The sequence below is a fragment of the Symsagittifera roscoffensis genome, chromosome 7 (genome assembly GCF_963678635.1).
Source record: "Symsagittifera roscoffensis chromosome 7, txSymRosc1.1, whole genome shotgun sequence".
Lineage (NCBI taxonomy): Eukaryota > Metazoa > Xenacoelomorpha > Acoela > Convolutidae > Symsagittifera > Symsagittifera roscoffensis.
Genome location: NC_087068.1, coordinates 20,790,033 through 20,803,539, shown reverse-complemented (window position 1 = coordinate 20,803,539; position 13,507 = coordinate 20,790,033).

Below are 13,507 nucleotides of genomic sequence, written 5' to 3'. Positions count from 1 at the left end.
CCGCGACTTTAATTTTTGTAACGTTTTTGCAGAAAAAGCTTTCAATGAAAAAACGCTTTTTTTCAGAATTTTTAACATAAAAAGCGCCATGAAATTTATATCATTTTAGCATGCTGAAAAGCTTCCAAACGTTTTTGATTTTTGAAGCAAAGTGCGTTTTTTTTGTTTCTCAAATTTTAGCTTCCTTGAAAATTCTATATCATTTTTCACATCATATCGGTTCATTATGCTTAGCAGGCGTAGTCAAATCAGAAAAGTGCTTTTTTCAAACTAACTATCAGATGAAGCAAAAATCACTCGAACCATTTGATAGCCTGGCTTAAATAAAACCCAGCTTCGTGGCTCTTCTGTTACATTTGGCGAAAAGGTTTGTTCAAGTCCGGTCAGAACTGAAAGTATTTCGAAAAAATTCCGCTTTAAAATATTGTTGGCATATTGTTTGTCTGATTATGTCTTGTCAGTTGCCACATCAATTTTTTTATTTTTTTTTATTATCTATTAATTTCCCAAGCTCAAAATTTTCATGACAACAATTTCGTTTTTGGCTCAACGGGAGTTTACTTCAGCTTTTTCAAATTATTTTTCATTTTATTACAAAAATTTCAATTGCCTATTTTACTCCAGTAATTGTATTCCTGGACTTGTTTTTTTTTCAAACTGACTATCTTTCGAGACAAAACTTAAGTAATAATGCGCTTTCGATTTTTTCATTTTTTTTACTTAGTCGCTTTTGTTTCATTTTTGTCTGCTTCCTCACACGCTATCTTTGTATGAAGTTGTCAGTGGCGCAGAACTCCGCTTTACCTCTGTGTATTTTTCAATTTATTTTTTGTGCAATGAACTTTGTAATTTTTTCCACATCATTACCTTAATTACTTGAATTTGTATAATAAGCGACTACTTAACTTAATAAGACTAGTCATATAACCAAGCGAACCTCATAGAACAAGGCAAACCAATGGTTTGAATGCTTTTTAAAAAGTTTTGGTTAAAAAGTTAACAAAATAATTGAAAAAAAAATTCATTTTTTTTTTTCAAATAACCCAAGAAAAAGCTGGCGTAAACTGTAAAGTGTTGTGTTTAGCGTCACGAATTTTAAAGTTCATGCAAAAAAACCTGCCTCAATTCAAATTTCGATTGCAAAAAATTTTGCCGCCTACGCGTGTTATAACAACTCAAAATACTTTGAGCCGCTAAAGTTAATTATCCCAAGTTAATGGTTGTTTATTATCCCAAACTGGCAAGTTAGCACTTTTCAAATCCCCATAACTTTAGAAAAAAATGGACATATTACTGTTTTCACACTGCACTTGCGCTGATATACTTTGTTCAGAGAACAAAACAAAGATAGAAAAAAACAATACTGTTACATCGATGTTTCAGTGCCGGAACTATCTTGGTCCCTACCGAGGTTCGAACAATTGACCTCATGCATTTGCCCCAACCATGATCTTTACCTTTACACTTTTTCGCCTTAGTATCAGAGGTTCTGTCTAGATTAAATAGTACATAGTAGATCTTAGACAAGCGTTTAATTATTATCACAAAAGTATAATAGAAACTAAAAAGATAGTTTTTTAACATTTTTTTTGAATTTTTGCTAAAAACTTGATGACAATAATGTTAAGCATCACTGCGACAGCACTGTAAAGATTACGAACGGTAACTGGCCATGTCGTGAACATAAATGGCTCAGAGTTGTCAATGTTTAACTTATGATATAAATCTGCAGTTCGAAAATGCTGATATAATATTAGAGCAGTACTGATTAGCTCTGCGGCGTCTATCTAGGTTCCTTGAAAACACTTGATATCAGCATATAACAAAAAATATGGCTTTGACTTTCCTTGTATGACTGGTCAAAATCTTATTGTTATTATCATAACTATCCTATGTAATCTGTTTTTTTTTTGTGAGAAAACAACTTAAGAAAACGTTTTTGAGTTTATGACAACGAGAAAAAAAAACTATTAGTTTTCAGGTAGTGTAATTTTTGGAATGAAAGTTACAAGAATGGAGGTGTAATGCCATTCAGTCCAAATATCACCGAAATTCTTTTAAAGGCTTCAATTTGAACTGCAACGTTTTTAGAGCTGCAAAAACATTAATAAAAACAGTAACGACGTTCGGAAATTTTGTTTTCAAACAAAATTAAAAGTTCAGAAGAAATCAAACTTCTATAAATAATCTGCGTTGTTGGTTTGTTGCCTCGATTTGGTTATTTTATGATGGCATACGAAAGCGGTTGAAGTATTGTTTGAACAGCAAAAAAAACTGCTAACAAGAAACAAAATGAAATTCAACACCAGAAGACTAAACCAGCTACAAAACTCAGTATTTAGAATTCAAAATTGTTGATTTGAAAAACTTTTTGTATTAAATAAAAGTCTAACATTTTTTAAATTATTGTCTAGCGCAACAGTTAAGAATGTTCTGACGATAATGTTTAAGGAAGCTCTCACCTAAAAATATAGTGTGTTAGGTATTTGTTTGTAGAATCCAAAACAGCAAAAAAAAATCAAAGAAAAGTAGCAATGTTGCGGATTCCGCGACAAATCTGATTTTGGCCGGTTGTGGAATCCGCCTACACACAGAATGCAATGTTTGGCCTCGTAATGAATCAATATGAGATAAGCGGGGCAAGAACGTTCTAGAGTTTTAATCATTACGAATCTAGAACATTCTAAACATTCTAAAAGTGAAATCGTCTCCCGTACCCAGGGGATTTTCTGTGCAAGATCTGAAATTCTTTATTTCTTATATAAGTTAGTTTTCAGATCTGAAATTCGTTATTTCAGATCTTAGATAAGAATTCACCAATTTCAGATCTGAAAGTCATTTAAAAAAAAAAATCGAAAATTACAAAATTTCGAATTGACTTGAAAAATTGTTCAAGCTTTTTTACGTGTCTTGTCAACGGCACTTGGTCATTACGGCACTTAATTTGACACCTTTAGATAAAATAACTGATCAAACAAAATATCTGAGCTAAAAGCGTCCAATTTTCCAATTAGCTCAGGTGAACCACATACGCGCTCTTTGACCGCTGAACAATTGGTCAAATTCAAAGGTCTTTTCAATAGAATATTTAGTAAGTCAAGTCAAGTCAACCCCCTCCTTGCTATCCCCCCCCCCCTGTTTAATAGATAACTTAACTTCGATTAATTCTTTATTAAGTGCCGTATGACATCCGCATAGTTAACCAATGTTTTAAGATTCGTTTTTGGATTCCGCTGACAAATGGATAAGTCCTTTTGCGTTCAAATTGCACGTTCCTATAGATAATAAATCAAATATTCCACCTCTAGCTTTTAATTGTTCATATGTACGTTCAGTAATAAACAAAAATGCGGAATCCATTAACAATTTGCGGAATCCCCTTACATTTGCGGATTCCGCATACAAATTTTGCGGATTCCACTTACATTTTGCGGATTCCACTTACATTTTGCGGAATCCACTTACAGTTGCAGAATCTAGAACAACTAGCTATTTTTGCTTGTTGCGGAATCCGCATCAAAACAAATGTGCCGACAAAATGTACATTACAGGTATATGTATGCGGAATTTACTGAAATTTTGTTTGTGTAATCCACTTACATTTTGGAACATATTTTAAGACTTGTCTCTGGAATCCAGGAACATACAGACACAAAATTGTGCTCTTATCCAGTGCACATTCTGGCCTCGTAATGCTCTGCTTACGCGTAAATAGCGTGAAATATATCGCGCGTTAATTGTCACAAACTGGCCAAAATGGCAATCCTTAAACCCCCATAACTTTACGAAAAAGGATCACATGTGAAATATTTTTCCAAATTTAAGCTCAGAACAAAAGTAGCTTTTGAATGATAAATAAAACTCTGTCAAAAATGGCTAGTTAAAAAGTTGAAATTTGTCTGAAGAAAAAAACCCACGCCGAACACAAATATTCCGTGACTTTCGTCACGCAAGTCGAAACAGCAAGAAAACCTGATCTAAATTGTTGTATTCATCTTCAGAGCAGCAGACTTTGTTTCTGCAGCATTTCACGTACTTCGTATATCCCAGACTAGTGCACGTTTTATCACTCGAACACTCAATTCCATAATCGACCACGACTGAAAAGAAAACATATTGCGGCATAGCTTGAAACGTTTTGAGGAAAAAAAGTGTTTTAGCAGGTACTTAAGTTTTTTTTTGAGAAATGTCTTCAATGCAACTTACCGATGGGATATTCAAAGAAACCCTTCAATTAAGATCGCAAGGACCAAAATAAACAAAAGAAAACCGGAACCATTTTGATGAACAAAAACCAGTTAAGTTCTTTTGATGATCATTCCTTGAATTTTATGATTTCGGAAAAACAATGCATATAATTTTCCATCAAATCTGTGGCACAGTATGATAGCGAAAACTTAAAAAAAAATGTGGTTTGTGCGCTTTGCAGATGATCTATGAAAAGCTATCAAGTCCGTCTAAGCATAGTCTGTTTTCGATTACGTAAAAAAAATCCAGCAAAATTTATGGACAAAAATACTTCTAATCATCATTCGAGGTTCAGTTGAAAGATATTTCGGATCTCTTGAACTATATTCCCCCCGTTACTAGGGAGATTCTTTACTATAAGTACAAAACTTGCATAATAATACACGTATAATAAAATATGCTTTACCGGTGAATTATTTCATTATAGGGGTGGCGATACGTTAGTATGGGCCAACAAGGGGGGGTAGTTAAAGAGATCCGGTATTTCTTCTCACTTGCTTGGTTCTCGTATCCTTTCACATTGATAACCCACGAGTGCAATTGCATGCACAAGTAGGTGATGATGACTGTTAGTTTCACCAGCCAATGAGATCTTAGCAATAAAAACCACATGGCTGTTAGTCGCAATGTCTTAGTCAGTCTTGGTTGTGTTTTTGGTTAGTTACTGAATTGGGTTTGCGTGTCGCCATTTTTTGTTTTTTAGAAGTCAGTTAGATAATTTAATAAAATTGACAGCTTAAAATTACTCAACTCAGTGCGTTTTTTTTTTCATATCGATTATTACATTTCAACCGAGCACGAAAAAATAAACAACTGTGCCAGAAAACAACGACAAGGATGCTACAAAAGAAAGAGCACAAAAATTGAATGTTTAACTTATGCCGCTTGATTTTTTCAAGTTTCTCTTGTTGATAAAATGTTGTTTTAATCACTCATATCGGTTTTGGATGCAGCTCTGCTAATTGCATGGGATAATTTGATACCCCGTATTGACAACTTCAAATTAATATCCAGTCAGGTAATAAATCACTTTCAAACACTGCACTGTTTGTCAACTAGCACTCGACATATTTTGGCCCATTGGTAGTTTTAGGAGAGACGACCCCCTTCCTACGCTAAGAAATCCAATCCCACATTTATTGTCCAGCTCTATACTAGTTGCATTCATACATACGAAGAATCGCATTGTTTAAAAAAAATAAAATCAAAAACTTTTGGCAGTTCTCTTGAAAATTTTTCACTAGAAAAGGATGAGATTGTTTAAAAGGACTTTTTTACATCTCAAAACATCTTTCAAATGTCAATTTAGTAGATTGGAACCTTGAAATTTTCGGAGAGTTACATTTTACGTATAATTTTGTCACAACGAGTTATGCGCTAAGGCGACAGATATACGATTGGCTCAGAATTGTTGCTATTACCCTATTATATAATGTTTTTATGTACTTGGTGACCCTTGAAGGCCTAACACAGAGCCTTGAGGTACACCAAATGACTTGCATTCAATCAGAAAAACAGTTTAACACATATCTGCTATAAGTTTCACAAACTCCATAGAATTTGAGCTTCCTCATGAGAATTTGGTGATCAAGCGTATCCGTCGCCTTTTTTATCAGCAAAAAATCTACTTTTAAAATTTTTATCAATGCCTAAGCTTATCAACTCTTCACTTTAGCAAATTCAATGACCGTTGCTAAATTTGTCCCGGAAATCAAAGGTAAACCTACAAGCAAGTGAGAGTGATAATGTTTTAAGGCGATAATTTTTATGCTTAATTCTGCTGTCAGCCTTCAAAAAAGTGGTAAAGTTTTTCAAGTTTGAGGTATGTTTTGTAAGAAAAATTTTGTAATATAAACGGAATAAAGTACTATCACAAAAAAACTATTGTTTGGGCTTCAGGCTATTTAAAAAAATACTTATTTCGACAAAAGAGCAGGGGATTGAAGACATTGAATGAGTTGCCATGTTTATTCAATCAACTGCATGAACAACTTCCATATGGTTAAAATTATGAGCCAATTTGGTGCCAACCGATAAAAACACTCAACAAATGCGTTGGCTAGTGATGGAGAACCACCTAAATTTCTCGCTTCCACAATGAGCCTTTCGTAATTTTGGAGTTTTCACCGTTAACTTCAATTAAAGCCTTTAACACTTTTCTTGAGTCTCCTTGATATATTCTCAAGTTTTGGTAACATTACGCTTTCAGCTTGATTTGTTTTCAATTTTCCGACGTTGCTTGAGCATGTATATTTTTGCCTACATTTCCACTGTCTGATTTCCATAGTTTGTAGAGTTGATTTTTTTTGAAGATTGAATTTTTTTAGCTTTTATTAAAACAAGGAGCATTGCTCCTGTTTTCGAGACACCATTTCAGTTGAAGAGCACACAGACTAAAAAGCACACAGAAGGCCATGAGTAAAATTTCGGCAAGCAAAGTTAGTGTTTTCAAGATGGATGACAATGGAAAACTCCAAAAATTGTTCTAGAAAAATCTTCTTTTTTGTTAGAAAAGACACATCACGGTGGAAAAAACAACTGATGAATTAGCGCTCACGAAAAAAGCAAAAATTTGAGGTCATCAGGTTGGGGTTTAAAAAAGCTATCTTTTTTCCCGTGCTTCAATGATAAGGTTTTCCAGTTTTCTTCCTTTACACTGATATAAACATGTTTCGGAGGAATTACTTTACACGCAATTATCAACTTTTTTCAATTATTTTCTACAAAATTTGAGATAAAATCTGGTATACCGCTATCAAGCCATTCAATTAAATTAATTGTTTTGCCAAGTTGTACCTTAGTTTCACCACCTCTCGTCGTTCTGTTATTCGTAAAACGGTGTGAAAGCCTTTGATTCTAGACATTTTCGGATCGTCATTTCATTCATTTGTCTTAAAAGAGTATACTGATACCAAAATGAGACTACTAGGAAGTGCTTATACATCTTCACGATGCCTTTTTATCAATGCAGATCGACCGAAAATTATTAGCATTAGTTTTTAATTTTTTGACGATGTTGACAATTTATGAACATCACTTTTCATCAAAGAACTTCTTAACGTCGTATGAATTGTCTAGTATCTTTCTCTTGAACAATTAGTCAAATTTTTTTACATCGCTTGTTTTTATCCCATTGAAGGAAAAAAGCCCTTTCACGCGTTCAGGCACTTTCAGCACTTGATCAGTTTGAAAAAAATGATCATTGGCCGGCTCAAGTCTTGGATTACTCGTAAACGACTCAGTTGTTGGTTGTCTCTCAACAGTTTTTGCTTTTCTGATAAATTGATTTTTGCAAAATTAACTTTGATTGGCCTATTCTGATTGCCGCGCCCCAAGAATTGATGCGCAATAGTTACATCTTTTTTTAAATCAAAAGTCGCATCAACTTGCCGTGCTATAAAAATCAACTTATTAGCGTTACGTTTTCGTGTTCATCTATATCTGCTAAGGTTTTAGATCGCAAAATTGTATCACTTAAGCTGGTCGTTTTTTCATCGTTTCGCAGATTTTACGATTGTAACCAATCAGCTTCCGATAAAAACTTTTGCTTTGAAATGTTAGCTTGAGCTGTAAAATTTTTCTTCTTTCACAGATTGATTTTGTTATTGGGCCCATCCAGTATAAACGGGATCTTTCTTTATCGGGCCCATCTCCTTGTCTGCTAATTTCACTGGTTCTTTACTGGTTGTTGTCCCAATCCATTTTCAGTTCTCTGAATGATTTTAATGAGTTTATTACGAAACTTTATTACAAGCCATGAAAAACGATTTGTTCAATTTTAAGAAGCGCTCCGTCGGCAATTTTTTTTTCAAATAAACGAAGGCTTAAAAATTGTAAAATTATCTGAAAATTTTTTTTTTTCGATAGAAATTTTAGTGTACGCCGACTAGTTTTCTTAAATTGGAGCATTTTTTTGTTTTTCTGGTCATACCAAGCACAAAAAAAACGACACAAGTTTGACAACGAAAATTTCTTTTTCCTCATAACTATCGACCAGGTTAATCGACCAGGTTAAGGTCTGGAAATATTTTACTAAAATACCAGTAAAATTGTTCGAAAATCTTTTTCTTATACATTTTAAAGTATACGGTTGATAAGAAAAATTAATCTATCGGTGCTAAAAAAACTTGAAAAAATAAAAAAACATTTTTGTCTATTTGGTTGTCAAAATTTCCAAGCCAATTTTTACGAAAATGCATAAAACTATGTGGCATGAGAAACAAAGTAATGAAAAAACAAATATGAACCTAATAATTTTCAAAAATTAAAGAGTAAAGTCTGAAAATTTCAACTGAAAAATTAACTGAAATATTTCTTCATAGTAATCACGACAAAATCCCCAAGGCTAAAATTTTGCAGTTTGTACTTATTTGAGAATACGATATTAGGCCACTAATTAACCTAAGAGAAACCTGATCAAGTCCTGATCAAGTTATTCATGCTTTGGCGGCTCCACTTTCTGCAATTCGCGCGGAACTTCGATATAATTTTCTATTTTTATGAAAGAGATTTTCAAGGATGACAAAATATAACCTGAACAATTTTGCAAAATCAAACGATGCTCAATTTTTTTTAGTTAGCTTTGGAATGTTAACCTCAGAGGATTTATGTTTTACAGATGGTTAAGAAAACGTTTCCAATTGCTTTAATAACCGCAGCAGTTATATCAACCAAATTTTGTAAGAAAAATCATACAGTGATCAGTTTTTTTTCAGCTGGTGTCAATTACAAACTATAATTCAGTTTACATAAAACAGACTTCTTTTTAAACTGGAGTGTATTTCTGAGTGATAATTTTTACAAAATTCATTGTCTGATTGAAGATTTCAAACAAATGATCCTGATATGAAAAAGTCATTTTGGAACAAGAAGTTTTTGAAATTTGCTAAATTTTAACAAATATATTTTTGCTTTTAATGCCCTGATGTTTTTCAATGACACCCGCGATTGAATTTTTTTCGCTGTATTTGGGGTTATTTCTAGAAATGCAAATTCAGATATGCTCAAAAACATATCTTTTGGACAGATATTCCATTAGAGCTGATGTACCACCTGCTACTCCGAATGGTTCAAATGGTTTTGCTAAACGAGATGTCAACTTGAAAAAAAAAACTATCAGAACAAATGATTTCACTGTTGTGAAGTTAAACTTTTTCAGAGTGTTTAACGTTATAGTTCCTCTTAGCAACAAATTATAGCCCCATGATAAACAAGATACACGGTTGTAATTTTTGACAACCCGATGAAAAATTTTCCAAGAAATCTAAAAAAACGATGCTTTCAACGATGCTTTAATTTTCAACGATGATTTAATATTTTCAGCCTAGTTTCAAAAAACATCAGAAAATTTTAACATAATTGTTTTAAAATAAAATTACAGGTCGATGTGCACGCTTAAAAACCTTTCAAAAAATTTTGAATTCAAAGAATACTGCACAAATTAAAATTTGTGTGATAACCGCTACTTTACTCGAAATTTAGCTTCACACTTTACTTGAAATAAAAGCATAAATAAACTAAACCTCGAACCGATTTTTTACACAAAGTTGTCTGCAGATCTCAAACCCCATTTTTTCCAGAAGTAACTTTACCACAAATATAAAACCATCTGACATAGAAATTGCAACTTTTTGATCTCAACAAGCAAACAAATTTTTTCTTCATTTTTTGTCATTTTTGCTGAGATTATTTCAAATAAAGGGTTCGATTTTTGTCAAATGCTAGATGAAACTCTTAGAAAGGATTTAACTTAGTCAGAGTTTCAAAAATATTGCTTAGAAGGCCAGCATACCTTAACACGTTTTCGCAGTGGCTTGCTGAGAAAACATCCTCACAAACAAGACAAGGAATTTAAAATTATGGGCTCAAGTTAGTTCTTTGGAAAGCTGATCAGCTTGATTTACTTTTAAGCCACCGATAAACGACAGATAACGGAACTGAAAAAATTACTAGGTCTGGCGTCAAAAACTGCTCATGGATTGGAGCTTTATTTTTTCTGGAGTAATTCTTTTGTTGGCTTATTTCGATCACTAGCGAAAATTATTGATATTTTTCGACCGTTTTTGACAACGTATCAAGTAATTTTTTCACATCTGTCATTTATCGGAGGTAAAAAGAGTAAATAAAGCTTTCATCAGCTTACCGAAGAACTAATTTGAGGCCATAATTTCACACTCTTTACATTGTTTGCAAGAATTTTTTTTGCAGCAAGAACATATCTAAAACTAGTAATGCTATACTGACAAATTTACGCCTCCGCAACAATATTTTTCAAATTTTTGGCCGAACTGAAATAATCTAAGTCCTTCTAATATATTTTATCCAGCATGAATCACAAACTTGAACCCTATGTCATTAACAGATGCAGAGAAAATGATAAAAATGTGAAGAAAAAATTTCGTTCTTTTGTCCGTTGAAATAAAAAAATTGCAACTTCAAAGTCATCTGACTGTGAATTTATTTGAACACAAAACGAGTTGCTGCTTTTCACATATTGCTAAAGGATTGCTACTTTTCACAGACCAAAGCAGCTATATAAAGAATCGAAACAACCACAAATTTTAAAAAACAGCCGCCGAAAAAGAAGTCTGTTTGGGAAAACCTCGCTTTAACGCAGACTCAAAAAGGATCCGATCAACATTTGTGATAGAATGTAAACATAGCATTGCAAGAAATTGGGTAAAAAAGAGTAGAAAGAAATCAAATTTTCATTAAAAAAAAAATAAAAAAAGTCGAAGAAAACCACATTTAGAAAATTTCATACTGTATTTTTCGCAGATAGAAAATTTGTGGGAAACATGTTAAGAAACACGATCGTGAACGTTAAATCATCATTAAGATACTATTACTGAGCCGCAATTCAGTCAACAAAATTTGTGCAGATGATCATTGATCCAAAAACAAAACAAACAGAAACATAAAAAAGGATAGCGGGTTACTGTGCAAATAGCACAGAATGCTTTGACAGCCTTTTAAAAGATACAAAAAAATGTTTTTCGTATAAGTATCTTTTTTTGCACGGTGTGATGCAAGATCTAAGGAAGAATCTAATTTTGCGAGAAAAAAAAGAAAAAACTGAAACACATCCGAATACAACCTCCCCATTTTTCAAATCGTCAGAGCAAAAAACGGAGGTAATGTAAAGCGGATATGTCAATAAATTATTAGCCAAATTATGAAAAGAAATTGTTAAAATGAAAAAAAAACAGATCCAATTGCGCAATTCTCAAAACGACTCTCAGTTTCAGTAATAAAAACCGTCGAAAATAACCAGACAAACCATAATCCGGCAACTATTTTTCCTAGAAAAAACTTTCAATTTCCAAGAGTATCTTAAAAGATCTGGACACGAATCCGAGAACTTAAAAATCTATAGCACGCGCCTTAACAATCCAATAAACCAAGCCAGAAAGAGCGTGGAAGCTATTGAGGGTTCATAATGCAGTAAACATTTTTCTTCAGATTTGTAAATTTAATTCACTGAATAGAAAACAAGTCTAGTTCTCTATTAAAAGTACAAGTGGGTAAACTATTAAAATCAACTTAACTTTTATTCATGACTTTTTTTTACTTAACCGTTGATTGAAAAAAAACTAGAGAGAAAAATAGCTAATTACTGCGCAAATAGCACAAAAAATTCCGACTCTAACAAACGAATTGAAAAAATTGGTTAACCCGAAAAAATTCTAGCATCGAATAAATAAATGATTCGAACAAATCGATTTTTCTTGTGAGTAGGACAAATTTGAAGTACAGATATAAAATATCGAAACAATAAGACACTTTCTATTTCACGTTATTTGTTTCTCGTTACTTTCTAATATCAAGGATTTATCCTCCCATTGAAAGAATTCAAAGAATTTTATTTTCGCAGATAATACTGCTATTGTAGAAAAGAATGATATTTTTTTTTGGTTGTTTCTCAAGCCAGCGACTGTGTGAATTCAAATCATCTCAGATTAAAATAACAAAAAAAAACAAAAATTATGAGAATTTTCAAGTCCAAAACTGTAGCAGTAGATTCAATTGTGTTGGGAACAAAATATGTAAACAGCTTTTGGTTATAATTTATTTAGGAATTTTGATTGATAAAAAACTGAGATTTGAGCCTCACATTAAAAACGTTTTTACCAATCGAAATATTGTGGTTTTTTAAATAGAATCGGATATGTGTTTCATTGTAAGTATCTGCTTAATACTATGATAGTTTCATAATCCTTCAATATGGTGTTTTAATAGACGGTTGCTCAAGCGAAAAAAGCCTGAACCAGGTATAAAAAATTCAAAAACTAATTGTAAGAGTTTTTTTCAAAGGATACTGTAATTTTGATCGGAACCTGATGATTTGATAAATATCCAGTGTTTCTTAATTGTATTTGTATGAACTTTTCAAAGAGGTACCCGAGCGGCTTTTGAAACATAGCAAATTAAACTGTATGAATCTTGTACAACCCAGTTGGATTTTGAGATGATCTTCAAGTTTTGCTCATTCTTTTCATTATAAGGGCAATGGTTTCATATTATTACTTCAAAATAGGATGAATGAGGTATACAACTATTTTAATGCTTTGAATGAGTTTCAAAATAAACCTGATTTTGATAGTCGATATCGTTTCAAATGCAATGTTCAGAGGACGGTTTTAGACTGCTATATTATTGATAACAAAGATTTTGCACGACATTGTACTTAAGACGAAATATTTGGGTGCTGAGAGAGCAATTCGATAAAAAGCTTCGAGACTCTACAACCAAGCTTTGTATTGTAGTTTGCTTTAAAACTATTCATAAAAATTTCTTAATTTTAGATTTCAGTATGCGTTCCCAAGTCACAGCCACAGTTTGCGTTAAGTCTCAGATTTTGGACTTCAGTTTGCGTTAAGTCACAATCACAGTTAGGGTACACGAAACAGTTAGTAGAAGCAGTAACCATACTGCTAGCTACGCAGAGTTGCTAGCAGCTGCATTTGAACCTATTTGTTTGTAAATAATTTGATGCTAAATTTGTTATGAGGCTTGTGATTTTGCTTGAATTCAATTCATTACTTAATCCTTCACGATTTGAAGAATTTGAAATGTCTGACAGGAGTTTTTCACCATTATTTAACGACTTCTTCTTGGTCAAAATTTCACTTGGCTCATGACTGAAACAAAACTGAAATTCAATTAAGTTTATGTTTAACTAGGAATAATTGCAGGAAAGGTTTTTTTATCCAATTAAGGATCTTAAAAAATCAGCAAATGACTAATTTTTTATAAATGA